Source organism: Dreissena polymorpha, chromosome 15, assembly GCF_020536995.1.
Source record: "Dreissena polymorpha isolate Duluth1 chromosome 15, UMN_Dpol_1.0, whole genome shotgun sequence".
NCBI lineage: Eukaryota > Metazoa > Mollusca > Bivalvia > Myida > Dreissenidae > Dreissena > Dreissena polymorpha.
Genome location: NC_068369.1, coordinates 51,077,123 through 51,089,791, shown reverse-complemented (window position 1 = coordinate 51,089,791; position 12,669 = coordinate 51,077,123). Strand labels below are relative to the sequence as shown.

The window sequence follows — 12,669 nt, the reverse complement described above, 5'->3', positions numbered from 1 at the left end:
AAATCGTGTCAAATTGTGTTTGCTGCATAATTGTGTTTGCTGCATAATGCAACAATGAGGTAAATGTGTTCACTACATAATACAATCAGATCAATGTGTTCGCTGCATAATGCAACAAACAGGTCAATGTTTTCACTGCATTACGCAACAAACAGGTCAATGTGTTTGCTGCATATTGCAACAAACAGGACAATGTGTTCGCTGCATAATACAACTAAATTAGGTCAATGTTTTTGCTGCATAATACAACTAAATCAGGTCAATGTGTTTGCTGCGTAATGCAACAATCAGGTTAATGTGTTAAATGCATAAACAACTAAATCAGTTTAATGTGTTTGGCGCATAATACAACAATCAGATCAAATTGTGTTCGCTGTATATTGCAACGTTCATGTCTATGTGTTCGTTGCATAATGCAACAATCAGGTCAATGTGTTTGCTGAATAATGCAACAAACAGGTCAATATGTTCACTGCATAATACAACAATCAGGCCAATGTATTCACTGCATAATGCAACAAACAGGTCAATGTGTTCACTGCATAATACAACACTCAGGTCAATGTGTTAACTGCATAATGCATCAAACAGGTCAATGTGTTCACTCACTGCATAATACAACAATCAGGTCAATGTGCTGTTTTTCATTAAACAACTTAATCACTTGAATGTGAATGCTGCATAATTAAACACTTACTTCAATGTGTTTGAAGCAAAATGCAACTAAATCAGGTCAATGTATTCGCTGCATAATACTTCTAAATCAGGTCAATGTGGTCATTGCATAACACAACTAAATCAGGTGAATGTGTTTGCTTCATATTGCAACACTCAAGTCAATGCGTTGGCAACAAAATGCAACGAAATCAGGTCAATATGTTTGCTGCATAATACAAAAATCAGATAAATGTGTTCGCTGCGTAATGCAATCAGGTTAATGTGTTGGCTGCATAATACAAAAATCAGGTCAATGTGTTATCTGTATAATGCAACACTGAGGTAAATGTGCTCCCTGCTTTATACAACAATCAGGTCAGTGTGTTCTCTGCATAATAAAACTAAATCCTGGCCATTCATACCTTGACAAAGAAATTAGTTTTTACAACGATGTATGCATTTGATTTTTCGTTCATTTGCTCTTCTTATTGATATCCGAGTTTTTCAATAGCAGCGTTTTATCTTCCTCTGATATATTGTTTAAGTGCTAGAAGGTAACAACATTGCAGGGCATAGACCTATTTTTTGTAAAATAATACATGTCATTTACCCACAATCTATTTCATTACATTTCTATTTGATTTATTGTTTTTTAATAACAAAAAAATACATCTGGAGCAGTTAGGCAAAACTTCCGTGTCATACAAATATAAACAATCAATAGGAAACATCTTTAAGGGTATGGCAATTTAAAAAAGTGCTATGTTGCAGATAATATTATAACATGTGTATTGCCTTTCTAAGTTTTGCTTGTCAGCATGATCGTGGCAGTCCAACTAGTGTTTTCCGGTCAAAATTAGCAATGTTTGTATGAATCCGGAGCAAAATATACATAGGACAATTTGTTAGTGACTATCTGATATATCTGTTAAGTTGTTAACTCTTATGGTGTTTAATTTGGTTGTCATTGTATCTATGAACTATGATGTTCATAATAGCAATACTTAACTATCGGTCCTTCACAGTCAACATTTAAGTATGCCCTTTGGTTTACCAGATCTGCTTGCCGCTCCTCACAAGTAGTTATATCCGTTGATCTTGATTGTGTCACCAAATTGTATGTGGTACTTACAGTAATATATTAAAAAGTAGACCCTATCCGAAAATAGTGTGTATGCCCCGGCATTGACTGACTGAGAGGTATATAATGATTGACTCATCCTTCCATCTCTACATGGTTAACACAAAATGGCACATTCCATAGAATATCAATTATGTTTCCTACAAAGCTTTCATACTTGCATGGATGTTGTCCTTGAACACTATCAACACACCCACTCTAACCTTACCTCATGTTGCTGTTGACGCTGACCTACATTTGGCCCAGACTAATGCAGAGTCCAATCTCTTGTGTAACCCTTTTCAACTTAGATACATATTTGTACACATTTGTAGTCTCTTACAAAATACTATTAAATTAAATTCCTATTTAACAAGATGCAAGTTGTAAAGGCCTCATTTTCCACCCTTAGATAATGATTAGCAGCGAACAGCATAAAAACCTGAACAGTCTGCGAGTTACTCGCAGGGTTAGAGTTAGAACGGTATTTTAGAACTTTTCTTTTTCGTCAATCTGGTTGACTGCCCCTTTAAGGCTAGTGACTAATTACTGACTTTACAATACTGATTTATACATCGTATCTTAAAATCTGTTTCTTGTGCAAAGTATGCTGTCTCATCATGTGTTTTTAAAAGTCCTTTTTTAGACAGAATTTCACTACCAATACCCTACCAGCTCACATGGAAATATGTATAATAGGTGCCCAATATACATAATTATGTATACCTTTATCAAGACATGGCAGTGGGGAAAGATTCGTGCTTAATATCATTCAACATGTATTTCAATGAAGTCAGTCAAGAGCCACTAATTCAGAAAAAGGATGCAATTTTTATGAATTGCTTTTCCAGCCATCCACTATTGAAGTACTCACAGTCAACAAGGATGTGTGTTGACCTTCTTGTTTTACTGTAGCTGTCTTATCCAGAGGTTTTGATCTAGATTCCTTTCCATACTTGTATGCAGCGAGAAAATTGATGGCAGATATAATTGCGCATATTTTCATGTTTTTAGCTCCACTGGCCAGAGGCCAGCGGGGCTTATGTCATGGTCCTGTGTCCGTCGTGCGTGCATGCGTGCGTGCGTCCGTGCGTGCGTGCGTCCGTGTGTGCGTTAACTTTTTCTTTAAACATCTTCTTCTCCTAAAGTACTGGTCCAATTCTGATGAAATTTCTCAGGAATGTTTCTTAGGTGAACCTCTTTCAAATTCGTTCAAATTATGCCCCTGGGGTCAAATTTGGCCCTGCCCCGGGGGTCACAAAATTGAACATATGCTTATATAAGGCCTATTTTGTGAAAACTTTCAAAATCGTCTCGTCCATAACCATTGGGCCTAGATCTATCAAATTTGGTATGTAGAGACATCTAAGAGTCCTCTACAAAATTTCTCCAAATTATGCCCCTGGGGTCAAATTTGACTCTGCCCCTGGGGTCACAAATTTAAATATATGCTTATATAAGGCCTATTTTGTGAAAACTTTCAAAATTTTCTCATCCATAACCATTGGGTCTAGGGCTATCAAATTTGGTATGTGGAGACATCTAATAGTCCTCTACCAAATTCCTTCAAATTATGCCGCTGGGGTCAAATTTGACCCTGCCCCGGGGGTCACAAGATTGAACATATGCTTATATAAGGCCTATTTTGTGAAAACTCTCAAAATCTTCTCGTCCATAACCATTGGGCCTAGGTCTATCAAATGTGGTATGTAGAGACATCTAAAAGTCCTCTACCAAATTTCTTCAAATTATGCCACTGGGGTTAAATTTGACCCTGCCCCGGGGGTCACAAAATTGAACATATGCTTATATACGGCCTATTTTGTGAAAACTTTCAAAATTTTCTCATCCATAACCATTGGGTCTAGGGCTATCAAATTTGGTATGTAGAGACATCTAATAGTCCTCTACCAAATGTCTTCAAATTATTCCCCTTTGGTCAAATTTGTCCCTGCCCCGGGGGTCACAAAATTGAAAATATGCTTATTTTAGGGTCTTTTTTGTGAAAACTTTACAAATCTTCTTGTCCATAACCATTGGGCCTAGGGCCACCAAATTTGGTATGTTGTGACATCTTATAGTCGTCTACCAAGTTCTTTCAAATTATGCTCCTGGGGTCAAGTTTGACCCTGCCTCGAGGGTCACAAAATTGAACATATGCTTATATAAGGCCTATTTTGTGAAAACTTTCAAAATCTTCTTGTCCATAAATGTATGGCATAGTGCTACCAAAGTTAGTATGTAGAGACATGTATTAGTTCTCTTCTTAGTTTGTTTAAATTATGCCCCAGGGGTCAAATTTGAAACTGCCCCGGGGGTCACAAAATTGAATATATGCTTAAAAAGGGCTTATTTTGTGAAAACTTTAAAAACTTCTTGTCCATAACCATTGGGCCTAGGGCTATCAAATTTGGTATGTAGAGACATCTAATAGTCCTCTACAAAATTTGTTCAAACTATGCCGCTGGGGTCAAATTTGACTCTGCCCCTGGGGTCACAAATTTGAATATATGCTTATATAAGGCCTATTTTGTGAAAACTTTCAAAATTTTCTCATCCATAACCATTGGGTCTAGGGCTATTAAATTTGGTATGTAGAGACATCTAATAGTCCTCTACCAAATTTGTTCAAATTATGCCCCTGGGGTCAAATTTGACTATGTCCCGGGGGTCACAAAATTGAGCATATGCTTATATAAGGCCTATTTTGTGAAAACTTTCAAAATGTTATTGTCCATAACCATTGGGCCTAGGGCTATCAAATTTGGTATGTAGAGACATCTAATAGTCCTCTTCCAAATTTCTTCAAATTATGCACCTGGGATCAAATTTGACCCTGCCCCGGGGGTCACAAAATTGAACATATGCTTATATAAGGCCTATTTTGTGAAAACTTTCAAAATCTTCTCGTCCATAACCATTGGGCCTAGGTCTATCAAATTTGGTATGTAGAGACATCTAATAGTCCTCTACCAAATTTCTTCAAATTATGCCCCTGGGGTCAAATTTGACTCTGCCCCTGGGGTCACAAATTTGAATATATGCTTATATAAGGCCTGTTTTGTGAAAACTTTCAAAATTTTCTCATCCATAACCATTGGGTCTAGGGCTATCAAATTTGGTATGTAGATACATCTAATAGTCCTCTACCAAATTTGTTCAAATTATGCCCCTGGGGTCAAATTTGACCCTGCCCCGGGGGTCACAAAATTGAACATTTGCTTATATAAGGCCTATTTTGTGAAAACTTTCAAAATCTTCTCGTCCATAACCATTGGGCCTAGGTCTATCAAATGTGGTATGTAGAGACATCTAAAAGTTCTCTAACAAATTTCTTCAAATTATGCCCCTAGGGTCAAATTTGACCCTGCCCCGGGGGTCACAAAATTAAACATATGCTTATATAAGGCCTATTTTGTGAAAATTTTCAAAATCTTCTCGTCCATAACCATTGGGCCTAGGGCTATCAAATTTGGTATGTAGAGAAATTTAATAGTTCTCTTCCAAATTTCTTCAAATTATGCCCCTGAGGTCAATTTTCACCCTGTCCCGGGTGTCACAAAATTGAACATAAAATTATGCTTATATAAGGCCTATTTTGTGGAAACTTTCAAAATCTTCTTGTCCATAACCATTGGGCCTAGGGCTAATAAATTTGGTATGTAGAGACATCTAATAATTCTCAAGCAAATTTCTTCAAATTATGCCCCTTGGGTCAAATTTGACCCTGCTCCGGGGGTCACAAAATTGCACATATGCTTATTATAGGGTCTATTTTGTGAAAACTTTACAAATCTTCTTGTCCATAACCATTTAGCCGAAAGCTACCAAATTTGGTATGTAGAGGCATCTAATAGTCCTCTACCAAATTTGTTCAAATTATGCCCCTTGGGGCAAATTTGACTCTGCCCCGGGGGTCACAAAATTGAACATATGCTTATATAAGGCCTATTTTGTGAAAACTTTCAAAATCCTTGCGTCCATAACCATTGGGCGTAGGGCTATCAAATTTGGTATGTAGAGGCATCTAATAGTCCTCTACCAAATTTCTTCAAATTATGCCCCTTGGGGCAAATTTGACCCTGCCCCGGGGGTCATAAAATTGAACATATGCTTATATACGGCCTATTTTGTGAAAACTTCCAAAATCTTCTCGTCCATAACCATTGGGCCTAGGGCTATCATATTTGGTATGTAGAGACATCTGATAGTCCTCTACCAAATTCTTTCAAATTATGCTCCTGGGGTCAAATTTGACTCTGCCCCGGGGGTCACAAAATTGAACATATGCTTATTAAAGGCCTATTTTGTGAACATTTTCAAAATCTTCTCGTCCATAACCATTGGGCCTAGGTCTATCAAATTTGGTATGTAGAGACATCTAATAGTCCTCTAACAAATTTCGTCAAATTATGCCCCTGGGGTAAAATTTGACTCTGCCCCTGGGGTCACAAATTTGAATATATGCTTATATAAGGCATATTTTGTGAAAACTTTCAAAATTTTCTCATCCATAACCATTGGGTCTAGGGCTATCAAATTTGGTATGTAGATACATCTAATAGTCCTCTACTAAATTTGTTCAAATTATGCCCCTGGGGTCAAATTTGACCCTGCCCCGGGGGTCACAAAATTGAACATATGCTTATATAAGGCCTATTTTGTGAAAACTTTCAAAATCTTCTCGTCCATAACCATTGGGCCTAGGTCTATCAAATGTGGTATGTAGAGACATCTAAAAGTTCTCTAACAAATTTCTTCAAATTATGCCCCTAGGGTCAAATTTGACCCTGCCCCGGGGGTCACAAAATTGAACATATGCTTATATAAGGCCTATTTTGTGAAAATTTTCAAAATCTTCTCGTCCATAACCATTGGGCCTAGGGCTATCAAATTTGGTATGTAGAGAAATTTAATAGTTCTCTTCCAAATTTCTTCAAATTATGCCCCTGAGGTCAAATTTCACCCTGTCCCGGGTGTCACAAAATTGAACATAAAATTTTGCTTATATAAGGCCTATTTTGTGGAAACTTTCAAAATCTTCTTGTCCATAACCATTGGGCCTAGGGCTAATAAATTTGGTATGTAGAGACATCTATTAGTTCTCTACCAAATTTCTTCAAATTATGCCCCTTGGGTCAAATTTGACCCTGCTCCGGGGGTCACAAAATTGCACATATGCTTATTATAGGGTCTATTTTGTGAAAACTTTACAAATCTTCTTGTCCATAACCATTGGGCCTAAGGCTACCAAATTTGGTATGTAGAGGCATCTAATAGTCCTCTACCAAATTTCTTCAAATTATGTTCCTGGGGTCAAATTTGACTCTGCCCCGGGGGTCACAAAATTGAACATATGCTTATATAACGCCTATTTTGTGGAAACTTTCAAAATCTTCTCGTCCATAACCATTGGGCCTAGGGCTAAGAATTTGGTATGTAGAGACATCTAATAGTCCTCTACCAAATTTCTTCAAATTATGCCCCTTGGGTCAAATTTGACCCTGCCCCGGGGGTCACAAAATTGAACATATGTTTATTATAGGGTCTTTTTTGTGAAAACATTACAAATCTTCTTGTCGATAACCATTGGGCCTAGGGCTACCAAATTTAGTATGTAGTGACATCTTATAGCCCTCTACCAAGTTTTTTTCAAATTATGCCCCTGGGGTCAAGTTTGACCCTGACCCGAGGGTCACAAATTTGAACCTATGCTTATAAAAGGCCTATTTTGTGAAAACTTTCAAAATCTTCTTGTCCATAACTGTATGGCATAGGGCTACCAAATTTAGTATGCAGAGACATGTATTAGTTCTCTTCTTAGTTTGTTCAAATTATGCCCCAGGGGTCAAATTTGAAACTGCCCCGGGGGTCACAAAATTGATTATATGCTTAAAAAGGGCTCATTTTGTGAAAACTTTAAAATCTTCTTGTCCATAACCATTGGGTCTAGGGCTACCAAATTTGGTATGTTGTGACATCTTATAGTCCTGTACCAAGTTTGTTCAAATTATGCCCCTGGGGTGAATTTGACCCTGCCCTTGGGGTCACAAAATTGAACTTACGCTTATATAAGGCCTATTTTGTGAAAACTTTAAAAACCTTCTTGTCCACAAACATTGGGCCTAGGGCTACCAAATTTGGTATTTAGTGAAATCTTATAGTTCTCTACCAAGTTTGTTCAAATTTTGCCCCTGGGGTCAAATTTGACCCTGCCCCGGTGGATCACAAAATTGAACATATGCTTATATAAGGCCTATTTTGTGAACTTCAAAAATCTTCTTGTCCATAACCATCCAGCCTAGGGCTATCAAATTTGGTATGTAGTGACATCTTATAGTCCTCTACCAAATTTGTTCAAATTTTATCCCTGGGGTTAAATTTGAACCTGCTCCGGGGGTCACAAAATTGAACATATGCTTATATAATGCCTATTTTGTGAAAACTTTAAAAAAAATCTTGTCCATAACCATTAGGCCTAGGGCTACACAATTTGGTATGTAGTGACATTGTATAGTCCTCTACTTAGTTTGTTGTAATTATGCCCCAGGAGTCAAATTTGACCCTGCCCTGGGGGCCACAAAATAGATTATATGCTTATATGGTGCTTATTTTGTGAAAACTTTAAAAATCCTTCTGTCCTTAACCATAAGGCATAGGGCTACCAAATTTGGTATGTAGTGACATCTAATAGTTCTCTACCAAGTTTGTTCAAATTATGCCCCTTGGGTCAAATTTGACCCTACCTGGGGGTCACAAATCTGAACATACGCTTATATGGGGCCTATTTTGTGAAAACTTTAACAATCTTCTTGTCCATTACCATTGGGCCTAGGGCTACCTAATTTGGTATGTAATGACATCTAATAAACCTCTACCAAATTTGTTCAAATAATGCCCTTGGGGTCAACTTCAGGGCCCTCAATCCATTTTAGGGGAAGCGGGTCACTACCCTAATGAGGGGGAATTTTCGCGGCGTTTCGCTTTTGGGGGGATTTTTTTTTACTTTCTCTCGTATTATTACATTTGTACATGTTTGCACTATATTCATTTCTTTTTTCATAATTTAGTATGTTTGACAAGATTGAATTGAAATAGAATTGAGATGTAATAATCATGAGACACATCTTTTTTTTTTTTTTAATTTCAGGGGCAGTTTTTTCCCTCAAAAGGGGAAAAAGTATACTTTTCAGGTGGGGGACTGCGGCCGAAATTCGCAGATTTTACAGATTGAGGGCCCTGAAATTTGACCCTGCCCTGGGGGGGGGTCACAAAATTGAATTAACGCTTATAAAGCGCCTATTTTGTGAAATCTTTAAAAATCTTCTTGTCGAAAACCATTCAGACTATGGCTACCAAATTTGGTATGCAGTAACGTCTTATAGTCCTCTACCAAGTTTGTTCAAATTATGCCCTTTGGGTCAAATTTGAGACTGACCCGCAGGTCACAAAATTGAAGATTATATACGCTTATATCTTGCTTATTTTGTGAAAACTTTAAAAATATTCTTGTCCTTGAATCTAGGACCAAGGGCTACCATATTTTGTATGTACATGTAATGAGATATAGTAGTCCTCTACAAAGTTTGCTCAAATTATTCACCTGGGATTAAATTTGACCAAGCCCAGGGGGTCACAAAAGTGTACATGTGCTTAAATAGGGCCTATATTTAAGTATTTGCACATGCAGAGAATATTTGTTTCAGCCTTTTTCAGCAGTGGAGCGATACAGGGCAATCATGGCCCTCTTGTTTGTATGTTCGTGCTATTTGCATCTTCCTCCCATGTCGACATTTGTAGATTTCACGCAAACAATCTGCCTTCCATGTAAACTTAAGTAGATTTTACGCAAACAATTGAAGGCCACAATTTATTGTACATGAAATATTAATGCTAGACATTGTTTAATCTATAAAAAAACATTTTAGTTGGCAATAGTGTTATGCTCTCTTCCAAAAACACTTTTAATAATTTAACATTCAGACTGGAGGAGGATGAATGGTAGATTGTTCTCAAGTGGTTCAATACAGAGTCATGAATGCATACTTCAACCACTAGTTAATAACTAGAAGTGTTCTCCTCAACAAGGAAGATTTTATTCATAATGAGAAATTCTTAATTGAAACTAAAAGTGATTTTTGAAAGACACACTCAACTTAACAATACCATCATTGTGATTATATACTTGGAAAAAGTATTTTGAGAATGAAAACCCATTAATGGTTAAAGAGGTTTGTTTTTAGAACATTCAGTTCGTACACTTATTATACAATTTAAAGCAAGCTCCGCAAGAAACTTTGCAAATTATTTGTAATTGACTGACATATATAGTTTAATCATATAGAATACATACATGTGCTATGTTATCTCCTAGATCATCTATGGCAGTATAGTACTTGCATATTTCTGCATATAAATTTTTTATCATTTGTTTTCAATGGTTTTTATACCTCAATATAAGCAATAATTTCATTTTCCTTATTAAAATGACATGAGCAAACATTTTGGTTCAAATTGCAGTATAAAGTGGATTTTAACAAGTTAACAATTCCACTGCAATTTACAGAATCATTTTTAACTTTGCTTTAATTAATTATCATTCTTCCACCACCCTTACCTATTTTATGTAGACAGATTTTGAAATTAAAGGTAATTTTGCGTTTCACAAATCTTATATATCCACACTATTTTACAAAACCAGCCTTTGTAAGTTGTTTGACATTTACAGACATTTTATTTTCAAAAGTACAATTCATCCGTCTGTCTGTCACGAACTTTTTAGAGCTATATCTCAGAAACTATTTAAGTTTTTTAACATGAAACTTCATAGGTGTCTATATATAAATGAGGAGAAGGGGGATATCAATTCAACGAATTTGCTTGTTGTTAAGGAATTACAAGTATGAAACTGGTGAAACCAGTGTTGTAACGTTAGTTCGGCTAAAAAACCACACCAGTGCATTGGACCGTCAGTAAATTGTATAGTAAAACTTGAGATCCTTTGTTTAAAAAGTCAGCATGGGGATCCAGATTTGTTTGAATTAAGAGTCACTTTAAAGATATCACAGTAAGATTTAAGCATGCACTTTTACAACGGAAATGTCTTGAATCAGAAAGATCATGTGACGAAAGTGAAAACACTTGAGTAATGTAGTACTAGCAGAGAGCGAGGCAAGGGCAGCAATTTGGAGTAGATTTTCGTATTCTTATCCGTTTATATATGTATATATATGTTTTCTTTAAAGCATGAATAATTTCTTTTCAAATAGATTAAATTGTTAATATGTATGATTTATAGGGAATCCAATGCGCATGTGACATGGCACAATTGTTATTGACAAAGGTTTTAAACTTGGAAAAAATATATGGCTTACATTTCTCACACGAGAACTAAAATTCAATGTATAACTAATGTGTCTAGCCACACAACAGAAATCACATAGAAAAACATTTTAATGTTTGTCAAAAGTATTGACTATGGATCATTGAAGATACAGTTAAACCTGTCAGAATTTAGTTGCTCATATGATGTATTATTTTATTTTTCGAAAGTTTACTATAACTATGCATTAAAATCATCATTTTACAATTTCTACAAGTATGTGAATATTGTTTGTAAAATTTTGAAGAGTTTGTGACTAAATTTCTCACAATTTTGAAATTTGTGGGATTTTTTTCTCCAAATTAATTGAGAGTCTTACTTTTACTTCACAAAAAAGGAAAGAGAGCCCTGTGTTGTCATGGTAATTCAAGAATTCCCAGATGTTCAGTTCAGTAAAATGTGTCTCCTTAAATATGTGATGTAGGAGACGTTTGACAAACATATCATTTCTGCATTCGGCCCAGTGAAACCACATTAAAGTAGTAAAATGTTCATACATAAGTTACCAAACCTGTTTACTTGGTATACATTTTGCATGATTAGCTTAATATTTTTATGTCCCCCACTATAGTAGTGGGGGACATATTGTTTTTGCCCTGTCTGTTGGTTGGTTGGTCTGTCTGTCTGTCTGTCTGTTTGCGCCAACTTTAACATTTTTCAATAACTTTTGCTATATTGAAGGTAACAACTTCATATTTGGCATGCATGTGTATCTCATAAAGCTGCACATTTTGAGTGGTGAAAGGTCAAGGTCAAGGTCATCCTTCAAGGTCAGAGGTCAAATATATGTGGCCAAAATCGCTCATTTTATGAATACTTTTGCAATATTGAAGATAGCAACTTGATATTTGGCATGCATGTGTATCTCATAGAGCTGCACATTTTGAGTGGTGAAAGGTCAAGGTCAAGGTCATCCTTCAAGGTAAGAGGTCAAATATATGTGGCCAAAATCGCTTATTTTATGAATACTTTTGCGATATTGAAGATAGCAACTTGATATTTGGCATGCATGTGTATCTCATGGAGCTGCACATTTTGAGTGGTGAAAGGTCAAGGTCAAGGTCATCCTTCAAGGTAAAATATATGGGTCAAAATTGCGCATGTAATGTCACTTCTGCAATATTAAAGCTAGCAATTTTATATTTGAAATGCGTGTGTATCTCAAGGAGCTGCACATTTTGAGAGGTGAAGGGTCAAGGTCAAGGTCATCCTACAAGGTCAAACATCCTATTTATTGAATGTTATTTCCTCAAATAATCTTAATGAACCTGACAAAAGTTTTTATAATTTAAGTGTGTTGTCGTCATGAAAACAAATGTATGTATTTTTTGTGGAAAAATGGCATATTATGTATAAACAATCATGTTAGATTTAAAATTATATATAGCTTACGTTGTTGGTTAAGGTCATAACCAACGGTTTGTTATTCTGATGCTTGTAATTAATTCCTATTCATCGGAACTCCAAACTGTTGGTGATTACCTCACGAAGACAATTATTAATTCGCTTC

At 36.1% G+C, this 12,669-nt stretch overlaps 2 protein-coding genes across 4 annotated transcripts in view; both read left to right on the top strand.

The window, feature by feature from the left end:
- LOC127859526 (D-ribitol-5-phosphate cytidylyltransferase-like) overlaps positions 1 to 12,669 on the top strand; it is a 204,189-nt gene that overhangs the window by 62,960 nt on the left and 128,560 nt on the right. The gene's annotated exons all lie outside the window — the stretch shown is intronic.
- Positions 1 to 12,669, top strand: part of LOC127859747 (DNA topoisomerase 2-binding protein 1-like) — a 67,553-nt gene that overhangs the window by 278 nt on the left and 54,606 nt on the right. The gene's annotated exons all lie outside the window — the stretch shown is intronic.